The following is a 14,917-nucleotide window of genomic DNA, read 5'->3' on the forward strand; positions in this document are numbered from 1 at the left end:
GTCTACTTTCTCATACTGGAAACCATCTTCCTGCATCTGCTGCCATCCTAGTGAATGCTTGAGGAGCAAGTTTGGGCAACACAAGATTCCCCACTCTTGATCTAGCAGGTGTGTGACTATCAGGCTTACACAATGCTCATATATCAAACTGATTGCTGGGAAAAACTTTAAAGGAAAAAAAGATCTACAGCAATAATATCGAAGCTTTCCAATGTACCAACAAATAAAAGCAACAGACTTTGTCACGGTACAAAACATGAAAGAATTTTAGTTTTAAAGTACTGCTCTGCACAAAATAGCAAACAGAACAATCAAATTATTGTCTGCTTGTCTAACACGAAGGCAGCATTATCCACAAACATCCTGCAGCTAGGAGATAAGATGCTGGAGACGTACTGTAAAATGGTTTATAATGCAGCTAACAAATGATTTGGTAATTTGGACATTTCATATTTAATGAAAAACTATTTAAATCAGAAATCATCACACATGCAATGACAAGGCTTATTTATTCTGTTTGTGTCCCCAATCAACGACTGAGTTCTCTCCATTTTTAAAAAGTACTCTTTTAACATGAAGGCAGAAAGTTAGATGCTTCCTGTGACTTTTAAATTAAACCACACAACTGGTATGAATAAAAGGAAACCTCCTAAAGCACTCCATAATAACAGGGATAGCAACAGGCTAGCAGAACACTTGTTTTTTTCACAGCAGATTTGAAGTGCACTGTAATGTAATGTATTGAAAATTATTTCTAGCCTTCCCTGATATCACAAATCACAACCTGTATAAAGGCATGTGGGCAATCAAAGATCCATTTGAGCTGATTCATATCTGCATGTGCTCAGAGTTGGTGCTGCTCAGTGTTCTATAATCAGGATTGCAAACATTTCTCATTAGTTTCCCTTTTCATTAAAGCCGTGAAAAGAAGGAAGAGATGGAATCAAATGTAAAAAGAATGAATTTGGTACATAAGGCCAGAGTGCTTTTTAAGGCAAAATTTTACATAAGGCCAGAGTGCTTTTTAAGGCAAAATTTTACCTGCTTTGTGTGTATGTGTGTGCACACATACATCGAGAGGCAGTTTCTGAGCAATATTTCATAAAGTAATCATGGAAGAAGTCCCCTGCTGCCCTTTCAAGAACAGGTTTCTCAATCTTCAAATCAAAAATGTGCAAACAGAATCCTACATCCCATATAGAATATATCATGATAATTAGGATTTTATTTTCCAAAACATCACATTATGCAGAACAGTACCTACCAAAGAGCACCTTTTTCTTTCCATTTAGATGGAATGGTAATTAATGCCACTCTTGATATGTAGGTACACACAACGTATCTCTATGTTATTACTACATAAAAGACATAATTAGCCTACATACCAAGATATAGTTAAGAGAAGTTGCATACTCAATGTCTCAAACATGAGTGGAATGTGTATCTGGAATGCAGAACTATTGGAATTACTTATAAAGTCTCTATCCTGCACTAAGGAAGAAAACATATAGAATTCACCTCTAAAGAAGATACGTGAGGAATAAAAGTACAGATTGGAATAAGTAGCTGAGTTGGCTCCCATCATTGTCTGGATATTGGTTATTGATTAAAAAATGAAGATTGAGATGTGACACATTTGCTAAATGGTAGAACTATGACTAAGTGAAATATTTGACTTGAATTGGAATTAAAAATCTAATTCATTTCTTGAATCTTATCCGCATAAAGCAGTCAAGACACTTCTTTATAGCAATTGCAGTTGACATAGAAACGAAGGGTTAATGCTTACCATTTTCCTCCTTGCTTCCCATTTCTCAGAGGCAAAAATTAAAAGAAGTAGTATGACAGGATTTTTAAAATGGAGAGCAGAGAGAGAAAAATAGTTATTAGCTTGGAAAATAATTTAGCAATGACTTAGCAATAATTCAGGAATACCTTTGGATAAGATAAATACATCCCTATACTCACATATTCCATGAAAAAGTAAATCTGACAGATTCTTTTTCTGGGGAAAAATAAAATGAAGTTCATTAAGTCTTCTAGTATAGAGCAGGAAGGTACCTCAAAACCTTAGGTGGGCATAAAATCCATCTCCCTCAACAGAGCAGGATAAGCTACACTAAAATGATTTCTGACAGCTGTTTCCTTAATCTGTTCTTGAAAATCTCTGGTGTGTGGAAAAGACTGCAACATCCCAGGGTGACACATCCAAGTGCTTAACTATTGTTACAGTTAGAAAACTGGTTCTGGTTGCTTCTCTTTCCTGATGTCCAATCTAAAGCTCCCTCACTGAGAAAGAATCCCATTGCTTGCTGCCCTGTCCTATATCCTGACCTGCAATGGACATGGAAAACAATGTATTACCTTCCTATTGGTGATAACCTTTATTCCTTTTAAGACTGGTATCCTCTCTCACGTCAGTTGTATTTTCCCATCTAAACAAGCCCAGTTCTGTCAGTCTTTTCTGAGAGATCATATTTTCTCTCATATCATGTCTTTTTCCATCCTCTGGGCTGCCTCTGACTGTTCTTCACTCTGCACTGTTCTTCATATGCTTAAAATCAGACACACTCGTGCAGCCCAGAGTCTGCTGTGTGACTATGATTCACAAATCCTGCAAATTTGCAATAAACAAACAGCAGTATTTTCAAAACTGCTTAGTCACTAAGAAGTTGAGGCACATTTTCAACCCTCAGTGCACATATATTCAAGTAATACAATTTTCAAACCAGCGTGCCAAAGGTTGAAGCACATTAGGAGACCTACAGCCTGAATCTATGTCAGGGATTTATTGTAATAAAAAACTTAAACACTGTAAAATGAGCAACAACTGAACCAGTCATGACCTCTCCCTGACAATAAACACGGCAATGACCAAAGGAAGAAACAGCTGAACACTAAACCTCTGACACACTGCTGGGTGAGGGCCAGCTGTGACAGAGCTGGTGATGTAACTGCCCCTTCACACTGAGATAATGAATCCTCCAAGGGATCAGCCCTCAAAGTTATCAAGTTTCAGAATTAAGAAAGTTGTCTGAGCAGCTCCATAAAATGTGGAACTGCTTCATGCTGCTCTGAGGGAAACAAACATCATTAGAGAGCTACATCTCTGTTCTTCATCATGTTTCTGATTAAAATCCAGAAGAAAAAGAATTTGTACAAGCACTTGGAAATGCATAAGAAAAAAACATAATTGCATTAAAGAAAATATATTAAAGAAAAATGAAATTTTTCTTGCTATTGCTTATACATAGCTCTTCTAGTCTTCATTACCTTAAAATCAAATTTAATACACAAGTTCTCATCTCTCAGCCATGAAGTTTACTATTAGTAAGGTGTTCCCAGGAGAAGTGTAGTAAACTCTGCATTGATCCGTTGCTGATGTATGTATTTTAGGACTCCAGTTACACAAGTGTATGGCTACTTCAGTTTGTGTCTGGAAACACAAAACTAACATACACAAAAAGGCCCCCTTAATCATCTAACCACACTGTTCAACCTAATTTTAATTCAGGTACCAGGGAAGGGATTTTGGTTCTTGGGAGAACCTTCCAAAATTACACAGTTATTAAGGTAACTCACCTGTAACACGCAGAAAAAAAAGGCAAAAACCCCTCCTGATTACTTCAGGGTGCATGATGGCCTCTTCATCTTATTGCAGTTGGCAGCACAGGAAACCATAGCTTAATTTATTGTGGGATAAGTGCCCTCACTGAGTCCATAGAAAAAATGAGGGCATTAAATTATTCTATCTCCAACTAACTGCAAAGATTAGTGTCTTTTATGATTCCTGTGGTATTAACTAGAAAATTTATAATGCTTTCAATGAAGCAATCTTGGAATTTTTCATTCAATTATAATAATAACTTCTAAAGTTTTGATTTGTTATTGAAAACAAAGCTTAAAACACCTGATATTTCAGTAGGATGGAAAGAGTGGAATATTTGGAACAGCTTTCTTTTTACCTTTCTTCCCATAGGAAAAGAAAGTACATGGTAAGATTCCTTATCACATCAAAAAAAATCCATAAAGATAACAGGTATTTTCCCACTAAATGTAGTATTTTACTGAGGAAAACATTTATTATACCAGAATTTTATTTCATGAAAATAACTACTATTAAAAATCCTACAGATAATAGGAACAAATTTGTTAATTGTCTCTAAGTTTTTAACTTCTGATGACTGCAAAGAAAGCAGCAAAACTCTGGATGTTCAGCATTCTTGCTCTTATGACCTCTGGACAGCAGATTACTTTCATCAAAATGCCACTGGATTAGCCAAAGTTTTGGATATCTCATCACTACAGCTGCCTTTTCCCACCTAACATCAGGCTTCTCTTTCTTTTGGCATTTGCTTGCAGAAAGCTGCCCACTGGCTTATTTTAGTGCAATAAAGTCACTGTTCAACCCCAGCCATCAACTCAGTTCCTCGCTCACTCTCCTCACTGGCGGGACTGGAGAGAGTCAGAAGAGTCATGGGTTGAAATAAAGAGAGTTTAACAGGTAAAGCAAAAGCTGCACACACAGGTAAAGCAAAACAAGGAATTCTTTCACCACTTGCCATCTGGAACATCCCTTGGGTCAATCTCCTCCTGGCTCCCTGTGCACCCCCAGCCCGCTCACTGCTGGGGAGGGGGGAGAGAACTATTGACTGTGTGAACACTGCTCAGCAACACTGAAAACATCCCTGTGTTATCAGAACTATTTCCAGCCCAAACAGAAAACACAGCCCGTGCCAGCCACTGTGAAGAAAATTAATTCTACCCCAGCCCAAACCAGCCCAAATCTGCAAGAAGCAAAGGCCAGTGGAAGGGAAGGTTATTGGGCAATTACAAGCCCCTGCTGTGCCAGAGCAGAAAAGCAATATGAGCAGCTGCCCAGCTGTGAGGACCCATCCTAGTGAAAACACCTTCTGAACAATGCTATTTCTGAGGTCATGTACCTCTCACCATCTCACTACCTATTACTTTTTTTTTTCTCATCCCTTTGGCTATTTACTCTGGCAGTCTCCTGCCCTCCCCTTCACCAAAGTATTTAAAATTACTGAGCACCCATCAAATGACCATTCACTAAACATAGTGACTAAACTAAACATGTCTTAGCGTGAAAATTGTATAGTGAACAATTACAACCAAATTTAATCCAAAACATTCATGCAAACCTATGAAGGCACAAAAGCCAGTGATATTGCTGTAATGTCTCCCTTTATTGTAACACTATTCTCAGACGGCTTGCATTTCAGGGCTTTGAATTGAGAATCCTGAAGCACACACTCACACCAGCTTTACAGCCAGAGTGCTGAATTCTGCCTAAATGTTTCATGGACAAGGTTTTCCAAATAACAAACATAAAGTTATTGTATTACTTTTCTCAGAATTCTACACAACTATAGTGTATGAATTATTCCATCAGTGTATAGTGTTACTAAAATTAATCCTGTGAATTAACAGTGTACATATCAAACGCAGTCCTGTTCATTCAGAAATATGACTGATCCTTTGCTCTGTTGTTCTTCCATCTAAATACCTCAAATAGTACTAAATGCATGAGAACTATTTAGACATTTTTAATAAGTCAAAAGGTCAAACAGTTTGTGGACATGAGCAGCGGGAAATCCAACAGTCTTGGGGAATTGTACCATCCTAGAGGATGCCAAAATGCCTTTTGGATGCCAGGATGCCATTTTGCATTTTGGATGCTTAGAGGATGCCAAAACGCATTTTGGATGCGTAGAAGATGCCAGGATGCTAAAATGAAAATGAAAAGGGACTGACTGGGAGAAGGGAGAGCAAAAACACATGCTGCCTTGCAATCTACCTGACAGGCTAGAGAGAATTGTTATCCAATCCTAGATAATAATAAAAGACTTCCTATTATCTCCAACACCATGGAAATTCTAGGCAAAAGTATGCAACTCCTCTGACATCTAAACAGCTAACTTCATTTTCGTTTGGGATCTACCTGCACCTCAGAAATTTTGGTGATGGTTTCAGCTATTGTAAGAAAGCTGATATGTTTTTTAATCTGTAACATACTGTATTTTTGTGCTGCAAACCTGAAAAGTGTTCTTTTCCCCTTAGCAGAATGAGTCCCAAGACGTCTAAACATCGGCCCGAGGCCTCATCACTCTGTCTTCCATAATGTCCTCGGTGACTCTTTTCATAGATTTAGTTATCTGGGCTCGCTATCACCACATGAAAAGATGGATGAGCAGCTTCCAGTGTAGCTGCCACAGATGTCCCACTCCATAGATCACCCACTAAGTTTTGCTGAAGCATTTTGCAGTCTGGACTCGCTGCATCATATCACATGTCATCCCCCATTGCCCAGGGCCTGGGAAACCAGACACACTCCAGCAGCAGAAAGCTGTGTCAGAATAATAATCAGGTCACGTTATTAGTCATGATTGTGGGAGTTAAAACTTGCAGCAGTAGTTTACAAAACTCCTAACGAGCTCTTTGCTGTCTCACGAAAGAAACGAGCCCGCTGACTTCAGGAATCCCACCAGCATGTATTAGACAGGGAGCTGACAATCGATTCGTGGTGGAATAAGGGCTATTTGTGTAGTTCTTACAAGCACACATCACATCTGTACAATAATCAAAAGTCAGCCATCCAAACTCGAACTGAAATGACAGATAGATGGAATATCTGAAAGGACACATGCATTGTATTCAGGCAAGTCTTCCTAACATCTATTCTGGCGTGACAAAATAGAAAGCTGCAGTCCTGCTCCAGAGGGGTTTAGTGAACAGAACCTTGCACATTTGCTTGCAAATTTGAACCTGACCAACTTTAGCCTCTAAGGGGAAATATCATCTTTCCTTATTCCTTTTATTGGCTTATTTATCCTCTCTCCTCAGCACCATAATAACTGTACATCCCTTCAGAGGAACTGAACAGCTTATTAGGTAACCACATATATTTTGGAGAAGTTAGTGCAAATCTTCTATTCAGTTCTTCTGATCATTAAAATCAGAGAAAATTGCTGATAAAAAGGCAGTCAAGTTTTTGGACATGAGATTAAGCCTGAAAGACCACAGGTTTGTTTTTTTTTTTATAAAGAGCAACTATAAGAAGCTACTTTATTATTTTGTAACCGATACCCAAGGCTCATGATATGAGAAACCATCATGTTATAGAGCTGCAAGTCACAATCCAAAGCTCAATTCCACCATATGTGGGTTGACTCTTTTGTGTGACAAGTGTAACTGATCTCAGGAGACTCACAGGATAACGAACCAGCTCTTTTAATTATACTGCCAGCTATTATGACATTCTCAAAACCAAAGAATTGCGAAAACAATGGAGATTTCATAGTCTCTCCAGATTTATCTCCAGAACAATTAATTAGGAATCTCTGAATTGCTATCGACATACGCCTTAAATTAAAACCAAGATGAGCTTATGACATGGGAAATGTTACTGGTATTAGAGATTCAGGGATATTCAAGGAATTCAGCTGCAGATAGGAAGACTGACAGTACCACTGAAGCTTTTCTTTACAGCCAAAAAATTGACAGAAGGAGAGGAGAAATGACATTACAAATTAACAGATCTGTTATGGAGGCTGGTGAAAAGTTTATATTAAAGCCTAATTGTCTGAATAACCCTACCCTAAGAATGCACTGAATAACAGGCAATTAACCACTATTTGGATCGTGTCACTTATTCTAATGAGATCTATGCTCAACACTTTAAAGATATACAAATAGATGTATCAAAGGGGTTCAGATGCCTAAATATCTCTAGTGATGTGTGCCATTAGCACCTAATACAGGTTCATACAAACCCATCTTAGTCAAGCAAACTTACTAGATTCTTAACCTCTAACGTTTCACACCCATTTTTAATTTTAAATTAGAAACTCCTGATATTTCTTATTGTGTTAAGAAGATTAAGAATGAAGATAAAAAGAAAATGAAGATATGGCAGTTTATATATATACTAAAACATCAGTCTGCACTTTCAAAAAATGCATGCTGATGAAAAATTAATCCCACTGTATTACTCATTATCCCTGTGAAACAGAAACCCTGTGTCTATGGTGTACTCTATAAACCAAGGTCAATACAGGTATTTTTTAAACTTTTCTTTGCTCCCTGCATTATTTTGGGTGATATATACCTCGAGTCAAGCTTTCATCTCCTTGTGCCTCCCACACCAGCCTGGCATGATCTTGAGCAAAGCCTTTTACCTGTCACTATCAACAGAAGCAGTAGTGGGCTGGGAGTTTGGTCCTTAGCATGAAGGATGTGTTCAACTGCTGCTGGACAAAGTCCTAACAGCAGTGTGACACAGCCCAATAGACTAAAGCTGTCATTAACCTTAAAACCATTAATACATCCTCCCCTTTGGATTTTTCTAAATTACTGTACAATAATGCTGGACTATCAAAAATATGTCTTGAAAATATATTTTTAAAAAAATCAACCTACTTAATTGAAAGCATGCTCTGGAATTAAAAGCAAATAAATACTGGTATGTAAGCCATGGAACATTTATTTCAGATGTGGGTTTGTTTTATAGTTCTAGTTTGATTGTTTTTTGGTTGATGGCATTACAGGGAGGGAAAATTGCTTTGCTGCCCTTTCAAAGACATATCAGCACTTGAACAAAGTCTTCCCTGTCCTTTGAATTCTTTTGCAAGCGCCATCAAGTCCAAGTTTATGCTCATTCATAAAATGTGCACCAGTTCAGTTGCCTGTCAGGCTCCTGAAGGCAGGCAGCAGTGGGACAGCTGGCAGGGTGACTCTTGGAACCAACATGAGGAATGATGGCAGTCAGAGGAGATGCAAGAGGCTCTGGCTCGCTCTGGGCAGCTGGAAGGTGTTCTGTGCCAGGTGGTACCTTCAGGGCTAAGCAGCACAGCCATTTGTACTTACAGGAGTTTGGCATATCTGTCTGGGTGAACTACATCTTCTAAAATCAAAACAACTGAGAGAAGTAGAAAGAAGAATGTGTAATATAAGGTGGAAATAAGCCCAAGATAAGTGAGGAAAATGTCTGGGGTATTTTTTGCATAAAAGCATTACTGCATACATTATACAGCTTCCTTGATGGAGCTGCATGTTATCTAGAGAATTTAATTAGGTGATGTAGCAGATTTACTTGTTTTTTTACACCCCCAGCCATATTAAAAAAAAAAATCTTTCCCCTAGAACACCTAAGAGTATTGCCTAAGCAGTCAGTTGGGAGCTTCCTAGTAACTGATGTTCCCCAAAGCCTGAAGTTCTAATGTCCTACTTCTCCACCATACAGAATCCATGGATAAGACAGTGAGTGCTCAGAATCATTTTAATTCAGATGCCAGCTAATTTTAATGTGTGAGCTTTCTCTCTGCAGTGTTTCTTGCAAAATGTTGCTTTATCTGAGATGATTCTACCTGCAGGGCTTGCTTTAGGTGCACTCTCAGGTGTGTGTGCCCCTGGAGCGTGTCACAGTCAGTGGCACTGCCCTGCTCCTGCTCCCTGCTTTCTGACAGATGAATGAAGTCCTGAGTTTTCCAGAGCACAGGAAATCTGAGTTTCAGAAATATATTCCTACATCAGCACGAAGTCTGCAAACACTGCTATGTCAGGCCAGCCCACTGGTCCCTTCAGTCCCCTTTCAGCAAATAGTTTGCTACCTGTTGTCTTATGTGGGGATGATGCATCTCCACCAATGCCCTGAGCCAATTATGCCATTGTGTAGATAAGAGGAAAATGCTTTCCTGACTCCTTGTGTGGTCGGTGAAGGCTCTGAACCATGAAATTTTATTACTGTTATTTTAGTAGGAACTGCAAGTATCCTGAAATGATCCAGCCTTTTTAAAATTTCAGTCGCAACTTATTCCCCCCTGGCACAAATCCAGCGGGCTTTAAATAAAACGTACAGAGAAATTTTTCCTCTTAGACTCTTTGTAATTTTCCTGCTCTTATTTCTAAGGATAACTTGTCCTTGTACTCTTAAAAAGGCAGGATCATCACTAGGGACCCTACTATTAACAGTGAATTTGAAGAGAAACATCCTGTTCCCAGTTTTGCCATCTGTTTTGTTTCTACACGATGCTCAAAGAGAAAGGAAAAGAATCTATTAAGCAGAGCATATATTTCATATTTCTTATGATATGAGATATAAAGCTTTACCAAAATGTGTCTTCAAAAGCTGCAACAGACTAACACAGTTTGAAGCCTGAAGCAAAGAAAGTGTTAATTATTACACATGATAGAAATGGTAAGGGGACAGAAGAAGAGAAGAGGAAATGCTGTAGTTCCCACTTTAACATTCTACGTCACACACTCAATCTGAGGCATTGAAGGGCATAAGAGAAGGGGGAAAACCTCACACCCTACTGGGCCAGAAAAAAAAAAGAAGCTGCCTGCAGCAGATTCTCTGAGCTGGTCTCATATTTAACCCTCAGACAGTTTAACAGCCGTGGCTAATGGTCAGATCAGGGAAGTTGTAACTCTCAGTGCAGAGCCAGCCAAAGGGGAGGCTGCACAAGGCAATTAGCCAACCTTGCAATTTAGCCGGGGTTTTATAGCAACAAATACCACTGGTATGGCTCACTTTAATCTTAATGCTGCAATTTGTTCTTTAACTTTTGTAACTGCATTCCATTATGTAAATTTGTGTTGTAAGTAACTGCGTTTTTATTGTTAGAGCCTGTCCACTGATAAGCCTGAACTCACTGCAACAACAAGAGGAATCCAAAGAGCCTCAAAAGAGGCAAATTCATTCACTGTCCAGCACCACCTCACTGTCTGGTCTCAAATCCCAGAAAAAAATTGCCAGATAGAGTTCTTCCCTAATTACCTGTTAAGACCACTACCAAAAATAAAGACTTATGATTTCAGGGGAGTAGAATTAAGTCCAGCTGAACTCTATAATCCAGCAGATTGAAATACTGGAAGTAACAGAACTAGAGAAAGCTTGAGGGAAGATATTTGGTGGGTTAGAAGTAACTATCAGTACAAAATTTATTGGATAATTTGGACAAAACCAGCATGCTGCTAAGGTGCTATGTGAGAGATTATCCTTGGAGAAAAGACTTGTTTGGTGAAGATCTTTTGGAATGAGTCTTCCCAGCAAGATGAGAGCATTCATTTTTGATAAAAAAGAAATAATTTTCTCAGTCTGCAAAGGATTCTACAAACAACTCCAGTTCCTACCCTTCTGCACGTCATAAGAAAACAGAACAACACAATTGCTTCTGCAACTGCCTGCAAAAAACAGGAAAGACAAGAGTGCAGAGATCACAGGGGACCGTGGGGGCAAAGGTGCCTCTGAGACAGTTATTGTTTCAAGTACCAAAGTTGGCAAGTGCTTGATTTCTGTTACCAGCAGGGCCTGAATTTCAGCTGTTTGGCTCAAGTAAGCGTAAGAGGAACAATCAGGGAAGGCTTGTACCTAAACTTTGTGCAGAATCAACAACCTCACAAGCTGAGCTCTGAGCAGCATTCGTGTTGCAGCAAATCTCCCATGGCAAATCACTTGGATAGCACCAGCATTTCCTTTCTCATTGATTCAGCTGCCCTGTGTTTCAGCACCTCTCCCAATTACCTGGGCTAGAAATTAAAACTAAGGACAGGAACATCTCTTGCCTTGGCTTTCTTTCTGGGCAAAAGAAATGGGTAACCACAGAAGGGGAAATGCTGTGATTTGTTCTTTTAGAGAGAGACTCTCCAGTGCCAATTCCATGTGTAACTTTTCACACAGTGAATAACTGACTTTCACAGCTTCTTTGAGGTGGGATAGGATGTTCTTATGAATTGGAATTTGAGTTCACGCATTTGCAGAGTTGAAGAGTTTGCCATCTAGACAGGTAGAAAGGAAAAGGAGAATCAAGAGAATAATCTTTGCTTGGGAAGGTCACACAGGATTTTATCCCCAGTTCACCCTTCTCCTTCTTTGACACAAAGACTAAAAGGAGGAATATGAAATTCAAACATTTTTCTTCTCTCAGATACATAATCTAAATAATTAAAGTACCTAAAGTACTTGATTCCCATGTAAAACTGATCTAGTTTCTATAGAGAACTCATGCATCATGATTACTGAAGGAGGTACATCGATGCATTATTCATGGCCACAAAGTGCACACACCATCTTACTCTCAAATGACCCTCATTATTTGGGACATTCCTCATTTTAGATTCACATTCATCTCTATCCCACACTGAGGTTACCATCTGGTCATTTTTTTCTTTACCGACTCAGCCTGTTACCTTTATATAAAAGTCATTTAAAGCCAAGCACTAATCAATTCTTTCAAATAGCTTCAATAAATAAAAATAAATAAACTGTGATCGCAAAGGAAAGTAAATTGGTAGGCATTTAAAGGCCCTACAGTAGTATTAGAAAGAAGCCAAGGTTAATATAATCAGTATTTTTTGCTTTAATAAATCTTCACATTAATTTTTGATGCTCATAAAAAACAAAGAAAAAATGAGATCCAGTAATAAGACATATGAAAATATAGATAAATCTACATATGCAAACTTTAACCTACACAAAGATGATTAAATCATTAGCCAAGAAAATTATAAAGAACAAATGACATGAAACTAAACTGATCCAGTTATTTGAGACAGCAATGTAGAACAGACGATACAATATTTATAGCTTAAATCCACTGTCAACAGCATCATCTAGGGAATTGCACACAAGGGAGGACCACACTAGAGACTCCTTTTTACTGCTCCAGGTGAAATACTCAGCATACTTTTTCTTTTCTACTCTTTTTTTTTCCCTCTCACCTCATCCACAGCAGCAGAACTGGGCCAACACTATCAGTTATTATTCACTTGACTGGAGGAATCTCTTTGCTCTCACTGCATTTCTGCCCCTTTTGGTTCATTTCTTTTAGCAACTTTCTAGCTATCTGCTGGCAGGAAGGGCTAGTAAACCACGATCATGGAAGAAACAGAAACATTGCTAATAAGGGAACATTCCCAAGCAGGAAAACAGATGATACTGAGCTCAAAAAAGGCCCTTCTCTTCTTTACAAGAGCTACTATTCATGAGAGAACCCCCATCACACTGCACTGTGTTCAGTCCCAGGGGCACAGAATTGTATTTCTGCATCTGGCTTTCAAGTTTTAATGTACCTGTATCTTGTGTAAACTGACACAGAAAGCTGAGTGAAGTGCTGAGTCACACAATATTTTTATAAGGGTTGAGAAAGGATTTAATGAATTTAATCAGGGGGCCACGGTTGGAAGTGTTAAAATTTTTGGGATAGAGTCACAGGTGTCACTGCAGCTAAACAACCTCTTTTATAGCTGTGTTTTCCCATTAAAAAATTCAAAGTGCCTTTGCTTTTCTTAAAATGTCCATATTTTAGTCACAGTTTTAAGAGTGTATTAAAACCTTGTCTTGTTATGCCCTTATTCCATCACTTCTGCAATAATACCAGGTCCTTCAAGGAGAAGGTATTTCCTCCTCACGAGTGAGAGTCCTCTGATACCTTCAACAATAATCAGTCCTACCTGCCACTCTGAAAATGTTTGAGAGAGTGCAGGACTTCAGCCTCAACAATCACTGTTGTACTTCACCAAATGAACAACCATTTCCCAGTTAAAAGCCTGAAAATGGAGGAAAAAAGGGGTCCATTAGTACTAACAATAGTTAATGCTGAGAACTGAAACATTACTTCAATCAACAAATTTGAGATTTTTTTCTCTTCCTAAACTCAAGAAATTTTCATGAAAGGTTAGTCTTAAAGGCCAATTTTCAACCAAGTTTAATTAGTATTTCTATAGAAATGGTTTCTTTTCAGGAGCTCTGCAAATTATGGCTGGGTTCTTGTATATACTCCATCACTGCCTCCTGCAGCATAATTCATCTTTTGTCTCTGCAAAATAATGAATGAGTGTTTTGGTCACCTTGCTCTTGCCTTTGCCCTTCCCATACTCCCCTGTGAGGATCTTCAATATCGCTCAGCACTTGAAGTTCAAACTCATCTTATTGTTACAAGGAACATTATTAAGAGCTTTGACTGGGATTCCTGCTTTAGATTTCTCAGTTCGATTAATAGAAAATAATCACTTTCACACTCTCTCTCTCTGGTGATTTGGTTAATTAACTGTTAGGAGCAGCACAAATAATTTCTACACCAGTGTACTTATTGTTTTTAAAATTATGTGAAAATTAGTCCCTTACTAGATGATTAGGGTTTTAGATCTGCTAATGAACAACAATAGTCTACCATTGCCATCTTTTAATTTACTTTTAATCACCAGCTAAGTAACAAAGAAATGTCTTTTAAAATAATTAAGACTACATATCAGGTCTCTGTAGGACATCAACAATAAAGGGGTTAACGATGCATCCAGTCATCATGGAAACAATCAAAAACTGTCTTGCTTTAAACAATGCAGAGCAACCCACTATCTAAATGCATCTGTGCCAGAAAATCCCCACAGCTTTACAACATTTTTCATCCTGTAGAGATCACACACACATGCACAGAGACACAAAAAATAATGATGGAAATATCCTACGTAACAGGGCAAAGATGTAAATTAAAATAACTGTGAAGAGCAGCCACTTTCTTCTGAGTAGACAGAACTCTCTCAGCATCGTGGTGTGACTTCAGCTGTGACAACAGGGCACAACAAAAGATGCCAACACAAATACAGCACTTGGAGGCAGAAAAGGCATTTTTCCTCTCATAATCTTCCTGCACTTGTCTTCTTTAGATATTTAAAAGTAAAAAAATTAAGAACTCAAAAGTAGTTTCCCAAATCTTCATTCCAAAGGGATTTATTAAAGTCTCTATGGCACCTAAGAAAAAAACTATTTTGGGGTGAAAAACAGTAATAATTTTGCTTTGAATCCATTAACTTTTTAGTAGCAGTTGATATTTATGTCTGCTGCTATAAAATTAACCCACCATAATTCTAGGATGTGATTCTCATTGATTTTTTTCAC

At 38.3% G+C, this 14,917-nt stretch overlaps 1 protein-coding gene across 1 annotated transcript in view; it reads right to left on the reverse strand.

The window, feature by feature from the left end:
- Positions 1-14,917, reverse strand: part of TENM2 (teneurin transmembrane protein 2) — a 1,665,603-nt gene that overhangs the window by 1,392,226 nt on the left and 258,460 nt on the right. The window contains exon 5 of the mRNA XM_051794292.1: positions 13,474-13,569. The gene's annotated coding sequence lies outside the window, so the exon portion shown is untranslated. The remainder of the gene's footprint in view (positions 1-13,473; positions 13,570-14,917) is intronic.

This window comes from Manacus candei, unplaced genomic scaffold (assembly GCF_025592945.1).
Source record: "Manacus candei isolate 608988 ecotype Guabito, Panama unplaced genomic scaffold, ASM2559294v1 h1tg000037l, whole genome shotgun sequence".
Taxonomy (NCBI): Eukaryota; Metazoa; Chordata; class Aves; order Passeriformes; family Pipridae; genus Manacus; species Manacus candei.